Consider the following 15830-nt stretch of genomic DNA (forward strand, 5'->3'; position numbering starts at 1 on the left):
CCTGTAGGGATAGTCAGGTTGGTGGCATTTACCAAAATTACCAAATATTTCTTAGCTTACACATTTGTTTTGACTTAAAAAAATTCTAGTTAGCCCTAAATTCATGGGCCAACCACATCTGTTTACCTCTTCCTCCTTCCTAGTATTTGTACCTCATTTCTGCCTTAAAAAACAAGGATGCAACTTTCAGAAACTCACAGATTCAAAATGTGAAAATATCTAATGAATTGTAATGGAATCAAAATTAGGAGATCAAGATTGTTCTCCATGTTCTCCCAATTTCCTCCTAGGATGCAGCTAGCTGTTTTCTTAGCTTTGGTTGCTGTTTACCTTTCCCACAGCATCTGTAAGTTTTTCTTTTATGAAATGAACCCTATTCTGAACATTATTGTGATTTCTGAGAACTCTTATTCCTTTATTTAAGATGAATTAACTGACAAATACGCTCTGTGAATTTCTTATGATGTTTATTTATGGATTTTTTTGAGAAGAGTAAATTAGTATTTAGACCTACTTAACCTGGGTGTCCTAGAGGATTGTCAATCACTGGGTTTTCCTTAGAAAGTCAAATTGTGAATGAATTTTATTAATGAAAAAATCATCATAAGAAAACAATCTAATATATTCATATAATAATATACTATATGCTATATTATAAATATACCCATTTATGTTTGCATAAGCATATATGCTTAAATGCAGATAGATTTGATTTTTGTGCTGCTCCACGTCATTGTTTATCTTTGGTAGAAATAGAATTCCCTGGGAGCAATTTAGTACCTACATGCTGTGCCCTTTTTGTGAGGCAATTATTAATCTGTGTGAGAATCTAGGAGGACTTCACTCATCCTAAGGCTTGCCTTTATTTTTTAACAGAGAGGTCCATTTAAAAAGGAAGTTTAACTTTCTGATAAACCTTCACACTGATTTTCCTTTCTTAAAGCTTTATCCATTAACTTCAAAATTGAAAATTCCCTTCCAGGCCACAGTTGAGGGAAATATTTATGAGTGGCTGAGCTCTGGCACATCTCATGTGATTCTGTAAAGGACTAGTCTAAAGATATTCTGAAATAATAACTTTTGTTAGTGGACAAGCACAGATACCTGTTGGTCCCCAAGTGTCTTTTGTGAAATGCAGAGGGCAGAGTGGAAAGAGCAAGGGATTGAGGTGTTGCAACCCTGGCTTTGCCACCTTGGGCGTTACTGAACCACTCTGTCCTGAAATTTCCTCTATCTTAAAGAATTGCTTTGAGGATTAAAGATACCGCGAGTAAAGTGACTGGCAAAAGGTGCCAGGCATATAGTGATTGTTTTTTACAGGTTTAAAGATTGCATCTTTCAGGCCACTCTTAGGAATAAGTCATTAATACTGTGTTAGAGGAAGAGATCTAGAAATACTATGAAGAGGACAGCTATGGCTCCCAGTCTGAATCTCTAAATCTATTTATGATTATTTTGTAGTTAGTGACCCTATGGATATTGGAGTTCCTTTCTTAATAGTGTTACTGCTTATCAAGGCAGGAATAGAGTATTATTTATGACTAGTCCCCCCTACACCGCAAGATACTAGAAAAGTTACAACTGTTAACATTTGCTAACATTTTGAAGATTCTGAAAAGCAAGATACTAAATATTAATTACGCGTAGTTACAAAATAGACTTCTGCTTGATGGAAAAGTTTTACAAAATGAATTAGAAGAGGGAGGAAATTAACAGCAGAAAGGAAACTTTATATTTTGGCAAGCTCTGAAACGTGGAAACGTTATTCTTTCTTGGTTTTCCATGAATTTGAATTTCTTGACAGTTTCTCAATTATAGCTTGTAACTGTGGGCTTCAAAGCAATTCTTGAGTTCAGTTCACCTCAGCCAGTCAATAATGCTTATTGAATTCCCATGGAGGGAAGGGTCCATTTTCATTTTCCTCAGCACGGGTGCCTTGATCCACAGAGCCTGTCATTCAGCCAGCCAGACCTGCTAATGGTCTCTCACTTTGAATCCTCCCCGACAGTGTTTTCCTAGAGACCCTCTGAGCCTGGAGCTGGCCTCCTCCCATCTGCCACCCTTCATCGTGTCTTCCTGCCTCTACCAGATGAAAACTCTTTAGGCCGGAAGCTTCCCCAGATTAATTCCAGACCCTTAATCTCATACGACCTCCTACCCAATGCTGCTCAACTTTATTTTATAAATATGTGTATTGTTTGGGCTGAACTGAACCAAACTATAATCTCTACAAGTTTAAGGCTTAGGCTCAATTATAGGATCACAGGGTATCCAAGTTCAAAGGAGTTTTTTAAGGTTTTGCCCAATCATCTTGTTTTTCAGATTAAAATAAATCAAAACTAAAACCCAGAAAAGGAAAATTACTTGTCATACTATAGTGGAATGGCAGTAGGCTTTGGAGTCTGAAAAAGAAAACCCGGGGGCGAGTTCCTGGCTCAGAAGGCGCAAGCTTGCTGTAAGTACATGAGTACTTGAGTTGGTACTTGAGTAGGTCATTGAGCCTCTCTGTGCCCTCTTGTGTTTTAATCTATAAAATGAAAGTTTAGTAATTGCTATACCAATTGACTTGTTTAGAAATGAATGTAAAATCCTCGGCAAATTTGAGATGTTTGGTACATGATGACTGTTCTTCTCCAGGGTCACAGCTGATAAATGGCAGACCAGAACTGGAACCTAGAACCTCTGAGTGCAAGTTCAGTGCTTAGTTTTTCCTAACCTGAGATTTACTTCTAAAGGAGTACCAGCCCAACTCCCCCCAGGCCCCACAAGGGTGTTCAAGAAACATTTCTTGGGGATGGTTATTTCCCAGACACATTAGAATTCTTTCGAGACTTCGTTATTGTTTCTTGCCTTGGGGGAAAGCTTCCATCAGTAAAGTAGCAATAAAAACGTTCCATCTATTAAGTGGAAATGATTAACACTCCTTCAGTTAGGCAATATTTTCCCACCCATTTCTAAATCAGGCCTCACACGAACCAAGCCACACAGATGGGGAATCAGAAACCTAAGAAAACAGCAACAAATTGGTTTGGTGAGTGGATGTGGTTGAAATCTTTCATCTGGTTTGTCTCAACTGGTTGTGGAAGTTATATGGGTTTTGAACAAAGTTGAAAATCCAAGCAAAATGTTATGAATATTAAGCCACAGGTATCAAAGCTTGGAGAATCTGATGAAAAATGAACCAATGTAAACACAAAACATAAGGACATTACACACCTCCTTTCCTGAAAGCCAATTTCTGGCAGGAAGAAACACTTAACTTGTTGTATGAGAGGAATATGCAGCCTTTCTAATTAATTATCACCTCAGTGTTTATTTTTCAATGAGTCAGTGGGCTGGAATGATTAAAGCATATGTGGTGCAGAAATTCAGGCAGGAAGGAGTGAGCCGGGACTAAAGGCCAATGCTGAATGTGCCCACATGGGCCATCCCTGCGGAAGCCAGTCTTGCCATGAATAAGAGTTTTCTGAAGCATAAGTACTTACACAGCCTGCCAGTTTGGCCCTTCACATATTTGTGGTGATTACTTAAAAATGGTACTTCCATATGGAGAGAAGGAGAAGGGCAAATAAATCAGTACAGAAGTGCTATACATTGTCCCCTTCCTTGGTAGAGGGTCTTGGTCATAAAGATATTGATAACCTATGGTGCCTTCTTTTAGCTTCTTTTGAAAGTAAGGCTTTCCCCCCCATCATAACAGCTATCGGTGATAAAGTACACAACTTCTCTTGCTTCACTGAGACCTGTGTGGGAAACTGCTAGTGGCTGAGATTGGGGAGAATGAAGAAGCATATGTTGTAAGTGCCAGAACAGCAATTAAGCCTGTTTTTTGTTGACTCTTGTCAGTTCTTTGGCCATTTTCAAGGGGTTTAGCCCTGTGGAATCTTTTTGACCAAGTAAACCAACACGTTTTTGTGACTTCATGATTTGACAAAGAAGGAATGGACCGCTTAATACTCTAAGAGGGAAACTCTCTGTTTGGAAGCTGCTTTGTCATAGGCTATTTTTCAAAGTTTCTATGTGGCTATCAAACTGCCATTTCTCAGTACCTTTAAAAGAAGTCTGAAGTTGTTTTTGAATTTAGAGAAGAAAGATCCAAACTGAAAAGTTTTACTTATCATATTTGATTATAATGAATGTTTATGCTTCATAGCATGTAAGATATCACTTTACAACCGATTAGCTTTCATTACAAATACCTGTTAACAAAACCATCACCTGGATGACTTAAAGCTCTTGTGTTTAGTTCAAAAATGTAAATATTCATGAGAAAAAAAGAGTTAGGTCACCTAAAAGGCTCTAGGTCACCTAAAAACATCATGCTGAACTAGTTATTGAATAATCTTGACATTTTTAAAAAAAGGTTTTTATTTATTTATTCATGAGAGACACAGAGAAAGAGGCAGAGACATAGGCTGAGGGAGAAGCAGGCTCCCCGCAGGCAGCCCGATTCAGGACTCAATCCCAGGACCCTGGGATCATGATCTGAGCCAAAGGCAGATGCTCAACCATGAGCCACCCAGGTACCCCTTGAATCTCTTATACAAAGTATTAATACAATATAGCACATGATTCTTAAGAGAAAATAGCCTTGGAGAAATATGACTTGCATAGCAGGAAGGAGCTCCTTGATAACTGTCTCTTCCTTACCTGCCATGAGACAAGGAGAATCTAAGGAAGGAATTTTCTTTTGGACAAAGAGAGAATACAAGGATTTTGATTTCATGGGTTAAACAGACAACAAACTCAGGTAAAGTGCTTGCTAAAGCAATTAAAATATGTGGATAACTAAAGGCTCTTGGTGGCTGAAGCAATGGCTTTCATGTCAAGCATGATTGCACTGAAGTGAATTTGAACTCTGACATCAGAATTCTTTTGAACACAAAATGGATGCAGTGCAGGTTGAAAATGGTTTATTTCTTTAGACCAGATTGCAAATATAATGACTGAAATAAACGGTATTAGATAAATAATAATCATTATCACTAAGGCACTACTGCAGCAGGTACGCTGGAAAACAGAGAATTATGTAAGGCCAGAGTAGTCCCAACCGCTGTATCAAATTACTTAGCTAAGGACTTCTGGACTCAGAACAGAGAAGAGGTTCATGGTTTCCAACGTGATTTTAAATAGCATTTAAACTGTGGTCTTGGGGCTCAGTCAGTTAAGTGTCTGACTCTTGAACTTAGCTCAGGTCTTGATCTTAGGGTCGTGAGTGCAAGTCCTGCATTGGACTTCATGCTAGGTATGGAGCCTACTTAAAAACAAACAAAAAAACTGTGCTTTTAAAATATATTAACATTTCTAAATATTCATTTCAAGATGGTGGATTGAGGACATGCTTTAGTCTTTACTCTGTTATCATTCACAGACTATCAAGAAAAACAATTCTAGATATTTTAATAAGCAGCATTTAATACAGGAGATTGGTTACCACGTAATAGAAATGCAGAAAAGGAAAACGGGGCAATGTGAGAAATAAAACATATACAAAGAGCAGGAAGCCGCTATTTCTAGACTCTGGTAATGGAGCTCAGAAGGTGGGGCCATTTAGCTGCAGGGCTAGCCATGGTCTAGGATCATAAAAGAAAGAGCTGAGTGGGTGCCCAAGCCTCAGAGAAAACAGAATCATTGTTAGAGATGCCAAAATAAATAGAGAAAAGAGGAAGAAATACCCTGGGTTTATCCCTCCACTAAACTTTCAAATATTTTACCAGTGTCTCTTATTAGTGAAGTGAGCTAGAAATAGACAAAGGAATCCAGAAACTGTAGTTCCCTTGCAATCTGAACAAAGAGGTGAAAAGAGAGCAAACTGACATGCACTTCCTTCGTTTGCTACATCTCGGAAAGTACATATACGCATGCATAAATATATAACTGTGCTGGAAAGCAAGGCATGGAACTTGGAAGGCCAGAAACTATGATGAATATATGAATGTTGGGAAGCAGAGGAGATCAAGTGGAACAGAGAAATTGTGGGTCTGGATATGCATAGGGGAGTCCTAATGGTGGAACAGAGAAAGAGGGAGAGGAAGCCAAGTGCTATTGGCGCCCCTTGAACAGGATTGAATAGGATCGTTTTTTCGAGTTCAATAGTAAGGAGCAGAAATGCACATTGAGCTCTATTCATCTACCTGCCTCAGCTACAATACCTAAATAGGAAGTCCGCCTCTACTTGAGAAGAATTGAAAATGAGCACCCCAACTGAAGAGGGATCACTTAAGATCATAAGGAAGCCACTGCCCAGTGGCATATGTTTCCCCTGTCCCTTTCTCACAAAAAACAGCCTGGCATGGAAACTGTATCAGCAAGTACCCCTTTCACCCAAAGAGCCTACATGTAGATGCTTCAGACAGTCTAATAAGGCCTCTCAAATGATAAAGATGAATGCACAATCCAAAGTATCATATGTTATGGAAAATCAACCACATAAAGGAAAGCAGTATACTTAATACCTAAAGAAAGCAAGTTAGCAAAACAGCCAGGACAGAATGCTAAAATATTAAAAATTAATATTATAAATAAGAAAGAATGTCACTGAAATTAGTTAGGTAGTTTTGAAACAAAAAAAGAGATAAATCCAGTTGCATCGTTATTCATAAATATCAAGGGAGAAGAATGGAAAAGAAGTTTGCTTTAGCTAGAATGTAAGTTGAGTCCATTTTTTTCATAAGTACTCACTGAAACCAAAACTTTCAGTTTAAATCTTGGCGTCTCCTGCCACCTTTTAAAAAATAAGACAAAGTAAAAGCACTTCTGCGGTTAAACGTAGGAACCAAGTTGAGTAACTAGACAAGTAATACAACTAAAATTTTGGTCAAGGCAATGGTGTGAAATTAAAATTAGATTCTCTTACCTCAGTACACAGCAACAGTTGAATGCTACCCATGTGAAATAACTTACTATTTTTTAAAGCATGTTTTTGCTTTTGCTTTGGTTTTTTTTTTTTTTTTTTGGTGACTTCAGACGCGCATGTATGCGTGCATGTGTGCATGTGTATGTGTAGTGTACAAAGTCAGATCTGTAGACCTCTATGGCCCCATATTATTACCAATTTTATCCAAAGTTCCCCATGATATTATGGGAACTCAGATTTCTAGTTATCAGAAAAGTCATAGGAGTAGATGTAGATAAGATCCAAAGAGGTGTTTTAGTAGCATTAGTAGGATCATTAATATGATTTCCTCTTCTCTTTATATTGTAGGAGTTGATCTCCCTTTTTTATTCACTTTCAACCTGACAGGCATCATTATAACTCCAATTATTAGAGTAGAACTTAACTGTACTTCATCACTTTTAAGGTGTATGTTTTTATCATCTCTGAAATCACAAGGCATCTTACAATGGATAGCATGTCAACTTAATTAATAACCTTTTTTTTTCTTAGTGGTACATAAATAATGATGCATTTTATACTCAATGCCATCTTAGAGTCAATAATTTTTTTTTTGCATTTGCATGTATATTTTCACCAACACAGATGTGACTATTTATATTGATAACTATTCCAGCCATCATCCATTATTCACAGAACCAGCATGTGTGTTTGGTGGTTTTTTTGTTTGTTTGTTTGTTTGTTTTTACAATGAAACATTTCTAGAAACATATTTTATAGAATGCTATAGAGCTGTGCTTCTTATACTTGGCCAATGGGCATAAAGAGGAGCTTTCAAGACAATACAAATGTCTGACCATCCTTCTGAGGTTCTGGTTCTGGATGTAGCTGCAATCCTAGAAAGCTCCCAGGTTGATCCCAATGACCAGAGAGGTTTTAGGAGCTATGCTACAGATGAGAACAAAGAGAAATGTCTATCAGTTCTAAAGGAAGCATGTGAAAACAATTTTAAAGTAGTATTTAAATATTACTGTCTGAAAGCAGGGAAAGAAAAGTCTACAAAAAATTATTTCTTTCATAACTAAAATTTCTGTTGTTTAATAAAATAATACACATGTATCTTCAATGAATTTTTCTACCATTAAGAAGTCAATTTTGTGATCCAAAATGTATTAAAAATTAATCTTCAAAAAAAAAATTAATCTTCAGTGACTGTCAAAGATCAAATAGAATTTTAACTACAGAAAATTAATTTCCACTGAGACTTAAAAATCAATTCAATTCAATTCAGTGCCCTTTTTATGGTGCACACTGATTGTACCAGAAATTAAGGAATCATACTACTCTCCTGATATACTGTGTTTTATTTATTTAATTTTGGTAGGCTTCATAGCACATGAGGAGATATGATTTAATGGAAAGAGTTAGGTACCACAGGAGATCTCCCATTAATTGTGTGACCTTAGTCAGATCATTTAATTTCTTTGGGCTTCAATTTTCCCATTTGTAAAATAATTAATTTGAATCAGATGATCCCTAAGGTTCCTTCCACCACTTGCATTATATAGTTTTCATGGTCTGACTGGAGGCAAAGCCATACTATATTTACAGTTTATTGGCTGGAATATTTATATTATAATTACAACTTATTGACAAGAACTAATTAATTTGCAATGTGAAGTTAAGAGATAACTTTGTAACTTGTGACCTTGACTGCCCATTAATAAATAGACCTTATGAAAAGTATTTCAAGTGAATTGAGTTTAGAGGAAGAAAAGATTAAGAAGTTAGAGAAATACAAAAACAAATTGAGATAAATTTTTACAACCAATGTTATTCCAAGGACAAAATTAAACATAGAAGATATTGGGACACCTGGGTGGCTCAGTGGTTGAGCTTCTGCCTTTGGCTCAGAGCGTGATCCCAGAGTCCCAGGATTGAGTCCCGCATTGGGCTTCCCACTTGGAGCCTGCTTCTCCCTCTGCCTGTGTCTCTGCCTCTCTCTGTGCCTTTCATGAATGAATAAATAAAATCTTTAAAAAAAAAAAATAGAAGATATCTTTCAAAAAAGAAATTTGGGAGAAATTTCTTTGTCATGTAAAACAAAACGCAAGTTAAATTTATTTATTTTTATTTTTTTGCAAGTTAAATTTAGAAATCAAAATGATTGGGGTGCATGGGTGGCTCATTTGGTTAAAAATCTGAGTATTGACTTTTGGCTCAAGTCACGATCTCAAGGTTGTGAAATCGAGCCCCTTGTAAGGCTCTGCATGGGGCACAGAGCCAGCTTGAGATTCTCCCTGTCCCTCTTCCTCTGCCCCTCCACCCACATACTCTCAGAAAGAAAGAAAGAAAGAAAAAAGAAAAAGAAAGAGAAAAGTCAGAGTGGTTCTATCAGTTTGGATATCTGTTCCAAGTAACAAAAAGTCTACTCAAACAATGGAAGAAATTTATTGGCAGATGTAAGTATGCCAAAAGAAATGGCAAAATATATAAACTTTATTTAAATTAAAACAAAACAAAACAAAAATAGCTCACCAATTTTCTCCCAGCTAAACTATCAGCGCAGTTGTACTGAGTGGGCTTCAGTCAGAGCTTGACTAGGAATCTGGCTGAATTTCTTGGCAGTTCACTTGGCTCGGTTTTGCTCTATGTATTGGCTTATTTTACACTGGCTTCCATCATGTTAAAATAGCTGCCACAATTCCACATCTCATATGGATACATCACAATATCCAGAGCCAGAGAGAGATCTTTTCCTCCTTCTACTAGGGCATAAACCCTGAATTTCATTCTGGAACAACCCGAACCAATCGCTGGAGTCAGATGAACAACATGTCTTAACTAACTTTAATCTACATGACTGTTCCTTCCCCAATCATCAGGGATTAGACGAACACATGGATTGACACCTGTTAAGAATCCACACCTAGAGCAGGAAGTGGGGTCAATTCCATTCAAATCACATGCCTGCAACACAATAGGAGAAAGTTGATTTTCCAAAGGAAAACCTGGTTGCTCTCTTAGCCAGGGAAAAGACGGGGATGGGCACTTGGTATGGCACCAACAAACTTCTACTTCCAAGTAGAGCATGTATTTCTGCACCAAACATGGAGAAAAAGAACGTTATCCCAAGATTTTGCCCTGAGATATAAACCAACAATAAGTACAGAAGTAAAAAATATTACCAAAAGTTGTAAATGAAAGACAGTGTAAATGAACTTGACAACAATAGCAGAGTGGTTAAGAATTTGAGTCACAACAAACAGATTCAATTTCAGATTAATTGTATTTATGTGACCCCTCTCTTCCATCTATATTATGGCCACAGTGATAATACTGATGTCATAGAGATTTTATTTTGTAAGAACTGCATGAGATATGTATATAAAATGGTCCTGGGAGTTAGTATAGATACTTCTTACATGTTAGCTATAGCAATAGACTGATGAAAACACAAAAATCAGTCATTCTGAAAAATCTCAAATAATGGTAAAGAAGGGAAGGTAATTCTCAGTAGCAATTATGTCAGTGAAAATATAAAAACTCAGTGCCACAAAAAGCTGCACTTAAACAATTATTGTACCTAAATCCAGAGTATTGATGGTTCTTTGTAAAATGACTCAAGTGTTCACAGCTGAAGCCTGATACTTTGTTCAGAGTATGTCATATAGTTCAGAAAAGATATTGGTTAATTGCACATAGGTCAGTAAAAACCAAATGGAAGGGAAATTGAAGGATTGAGTTGTGAGAAAACAGAAAGAAAAACAAAATATTTAATTGTCAGAGAAAGCTTCCTAACTGTAAAAGAGTAATTGATCTCTCTAAGAAAGTGGTGGGGATTTCAATACTTGGGCACTTAAAAATAAAGTTGTGTAAGTTAAACATCTAATTCACCTAGAACCAGCCAGACATGAAATAGGTACATAATAAATGTGTGTTGGATAAATGAAGTTTTATAATTTATTATGTGTTAATTAATTTACCAAGTGAGGATTGAGTACCTGCCAAAATCTGTTTTAGGAGGTTGGAATCCTTTAGTGAAAAAAAGAGAAATCTCTTATGTTCTTATGTTCCTGAAATTTATATTCACTATTAATTTTCTAAGTAAATAATTTTCTCAGAATTCTCTTCTCTTGGAAACGTAGATTATTTGAGAGAATCTTAATTCACTACAGGCCAGAAAATCAAATTCTTAGTCTTAGTGACAACCTCCAGAGTTTAATGAAAGAAATATACATTATATGAAATATCAGCATTTACAAAAGTAAAAGTCTGTCAGTTGTCAACACTTAAATATTTACAATAATTTGGAGTTTTTAGACATAATAACATTTCACTTTAAAATTCTTGTAAATTCATCATATTCTTGGCATTTGTTATTGGTATCTTGAGATATAATGCTATTTCATTTGTGGTAGATTGAGTAGTATCTTTGCTTAAGGTCTCTTCCCCTGTATGTACCTTTTAAAAAGTAGGTGCACAGGCCATAACTTCTGAATGGGGAATATATATATATAATAAAGTCTAACAAAAATGTCAAAGGGTTAAAAATTTATTTAACATCTACAACGTAATTCCTCCATAAGAAAACTGTATTTGTTGGGAAAACATGTTTTGATGATTTTACTCCAAAGTAAAACTTCCTTCTAAGGGATATGAGTAAGAATTTCTTGGTACTCTAGAATAAAGTTGCAACAAAGGAAGAAGAGTGTGAGTGGTGTAGGTCTAGCAAAATGGTAGAGTGGGTTGTGACCTCTTCCCATGACCTTGTGAAACTTTAGAAATGTTTTAGAATGCATGAAATTGTTGGTTCAAATTGATCTTTTGTGGAAATCAGCAAAGAAACTGAATTTTGGACCTAGGTCAGCAGGGGCTGACAGGGGAGCCATCATAGATAGATGCAGGGGAAATATCAGAGTACACGTGGTTAAGAATCAGTAAAAAGTGTGGGGAAGACTCTGGACCCTCCCGGGTCATTGAAATGAGAAGTTCATGACAAGTATGCCTAAATCTTTTGATAGAAGCATCTAGGTGAGGACAGGGAGGTTTTTTGATTGATTGATAACTGCAGGTGGCGGTAGGAAGGCATCCAGCTGACAACTGGGTTACAATAGAGACAAACAAAATTAGTAATATTCCTTTTTTCTTTTCTACTGCTTGGCAGATCTGTCCTTTAGTAATTCAGCCCACTGTACCTTTAGGGACTTAGGCTACACATTTTGCATTGATATTTGAATCATAGGATGGATATATCCTGACCCTTTCATACTTCCCTGGAGATTACTACTAGTAGCTGACATTTATTGAGCAGTTGCTGTGTATCAAGTGTGTTAATACTCTAGCAAGAGTAGCTTTTTAAATCCTTACATCAACCTGTGAGGTAAATACTGCTCATGTTGAAACTTTAAAGATGGAGGAACTTAGACTTACCAAGGTTAATTAAAGCAACCAGTGGGCAGATTAATAAGGAAACAGAGGACTTGAATAACAGTATAGAACAATTAGATCTAACTGAAATATACAGAACACTCTATCCAATAACATAATACACATTCTTCTCAAATGCCAATGAAACATTCTCCAGGATAGAGCACATGTTAGGCCACAAAGCCAGTCTTAACCAATTCAATTGAGAAGGTTGAAATCACACAAAATGTCTTTTCTGATCACAATGAAACTAGAAAGTAGAATGACAGTTACCAGGGACTGGGAGGAGGAAGAGAGGAGTTGTTGTTTAGTGGGTATAGAGTTTCAAAGTAAGATGAAAAAGTTCCGGAGATCTGTTTCATACCAATGTGCATATACTTAACACTACTGAACTGGATCTGGAATGCGGTTTCCAAGTCAGAGCTCACAGGCTCCTGGAGTGTCATAATTTTTTCAAAGATAGCACGAGTCCATATGTTCTCTAAATACTTTCTGATTTCTGAATAAATAATATGAGTGATTGCATAAATCTTAGTCATCAAATACCCAGTACCCAATATACTAGGCTGACAGGACATTCCATCACAGTTATCACTGAGTTCCTTCTCATGGTTGTATCAAGGCTTTGTGTAGCACCAAAGCAGGAGGAGACCCCTATATTTCCCACTGGTCAACCAGCAAAAGACAGTGTTCTCTGTTTCTGGGCTCCCTGGATCTCTGTGGGTCAGGACCTGCTGGAATGTGATATTCAAGCATTCATATCTGCTTTCACTTCTGTAAAAATTCCTGAGACACGGTGATTTGAATATTCTTGCTGTTGTCTGCCCAGTAATTATTCCTTATTTTTGTACCAGCATCTTGGTTTCCTTAGGGAATACACCTCTTCTCCACTATTAGTTTGTTTGATTTATAAGAGAAGAATTTTTGCTGGCATGGATGCATGACCCAAGTCTGGCCAATAAGAGCATTTCATCTCTTTGACCACAGTGATTGGCTAAGAGATGGGCAGAAGAGCCAAGCCAGGCCAGAAGACCTACCCAATCCAGGAAAGGTGGAGCTCTGGGATAGAGGCTCTCCCTTTGCTAGAGGCCTGGAGCTACTGGGAGCTGGAAGGAAAACCTGTAAGAGAAAGGAACCAGCCCAGAAAAAGTAGAGTAGTGATGGACAGAGACAGATAACATCATCTGAGCTTTGGTTCTAGGCATACTTGGACTTTCCAGGGAAGCCAACCAAGCTTTTGTGGTGCCTTCACTTTGCATTGTGTGATTGAGAGTTGTCATTCATAATCTTCCCTGATGTACTGTGCTCCATGTGCATAGTGCAGGAGAGGGAAAAATTAAAAAGTATGTGAAGAGATCAAAAAATTACCCTTTGAACTGTCAGAGAAGCATCCTAAACCTCAATCTTGGGTCTGAATGAGACTCCATAAGTGTTTTTCAATTTTATGTCTTATTTATGGAATGATGTATTCTTTCCATTCAGAGTGGCCCCGCCTAGCCATCCTCTCAGCCTCTGGGCTCGTTCCTGTCTCCTAAAAGCAGACCTGTCTGGTTGGTCTCCACCCTGTGTTGGGAGCCCAGCCACCATGCTCATGGGTATTTTTCCTCAAAGTTCATAAGCAGTTATTTATATGAATCCTTGTTATGTCAACTGGTTTGCATTGCCTATTTTGATTATAAAATAAAATATTTAACAAAAAAAAATGTCAGAATGGCTAAAATTAACAACACAGGAAACAACAGATGTTGGTGAGGATATGAGAAAGGGGAACCCTCTTACACTGTGGGAATGAAAATTGGTACAGCCACTCTGGAAAATAGTGTGGAGTTTCCTCAAAAAGTTAAAAATTGAACTACCTTAAGATTTACCAATTGCACTACTAGATATTTACCCAAAGTATACAAAAGTACAGGTTTGAAGGGGCATCCCCCCCAATGTTTATAGTAGCATTATCAACAATACCCAGATTATGAAAAGAGACCAAATGTCCATCGACGGACTAATAGATATGAAAGAGACGGTATGCATATATAATGGAATATTACTCAGCCATGAAAAAGAATGAAATCTTGCCATTTGCAATGATGTGATGAAGCTAGAGTGCATGATGCTAAATGAAATAAGACAAATACCATATGATATCATGCATATGTGGAATTTAAGAAACAAAACAGATGAATGTACAGGATAGGAGGGGAAGAGAGAGGGAAACAAACCATAGGAGATTCCTAAAGATAGACAACAAACTGAGGGTTGATGGAGGAAGGTGTGGGGGGATGGGCTAGATGAGCGGTGAGTACTAGGAAGGCACTTCTTGTGATGAGCACTGGGTGTTGTATGTGAGTAATGAATCACTGAATTCTACTCCCGAAACCAATATTGCACTGTATGATACTTGACTAGAATTTAGGTAAAAATTTGAAACAGAAAAACAAATGTTACTTGCCAAACAACAGGCTGATGTATGAGAATTCCAACTGTTTCAGTCATATCACCTTGTCAGTATTGCTCATTTGCTTCCATAGTATGATGTCTTCATTACACGTTATACATTATAAACTATCCTTCAATTGCTATAGTGGTGTGTTTTGAAAAAATGGATAGTCATACAGAAAAAGTGGAAAGTTACATTTTTGATGCTTTCATTGTTTAGACTCCCAGATAAATGACCTGTATTTTCAAATGCATGTGGGTGCAGTTTAAATAAAATATTTATTTCAAAGACATAATGAATTTATAATAGCTCTCTGATAGTATATATTTCTTTAACCAATAACTATTACAGATTTCTTATTTTTAAAAATTTTTGGTAGTGTGAGTTCTTAGCATTGAAGGATCGGAAACCACTGATGGAAGGTTTTGATGCCCTGCACAGTGAACCAAAGAGATGCCTATTGCCTATTGGGTTCACTCACCACCGAATCTTCAGCAGGGTTCAAAGTCATGTCTTTGGAGACACAACTTATCTCTTATAAATTAAAGACTTTGGCTCAACAATTTCTCTTCCCTATACTAAACTCTCTATGTACTCTTTAAACCCTAAAAAAAAGGAAACATTTCCGGCTCCTATCAGAGAAAATCAGCTAACTTCTGCTGAACCCATTCAATGTTCAACATCTTAAGTGACAGCGTGAAAGTTGACACATTTACCAACCTGAACAAATGAACTGAAAAAACAAAAATAAATCCGATCATCTTGTTTTAAGGAGAATATCTATGATACAGAATTAGATAATTTTAGAATTTTAGAAGTTTTGTCAGGTTTGGTTCCCTCACACCTCTCCTCCAAGGGGAAATTGATTCACAGCTCATGTTCCACAAATTTACAATAAGAACTAATACATTTTAATCCATGGACAATAAAAGCTGCTTTAGTGTGCAGTTTTCCTGCCTTGATCTGTTTGCACTAAACCCACAGGGAGACATTTCTATACTACTTTTACCTCCACCTGCAGGTAACTGCTTTGGAACAAAAACCCATTTATCTGGGCTGAAAAAAAAAAAAAGAAAGAAAGTAGGTAAAATTGTGACAATATACTGAAGGTAAGATTTTTTTTAAATTTTT

This window comes from Canis lupus, chromosome 3 (assembly GCF_003254725.2).
Source record: "Canis lupus dingo isolate Sandy chromosome 3, ASM325472v2, whole genome shotgun sequence".
NCBI lineage: Eukaryota > Metazoa > Chordata > Mammalia > Carnivora > Canidae > Canis > Canis lupus.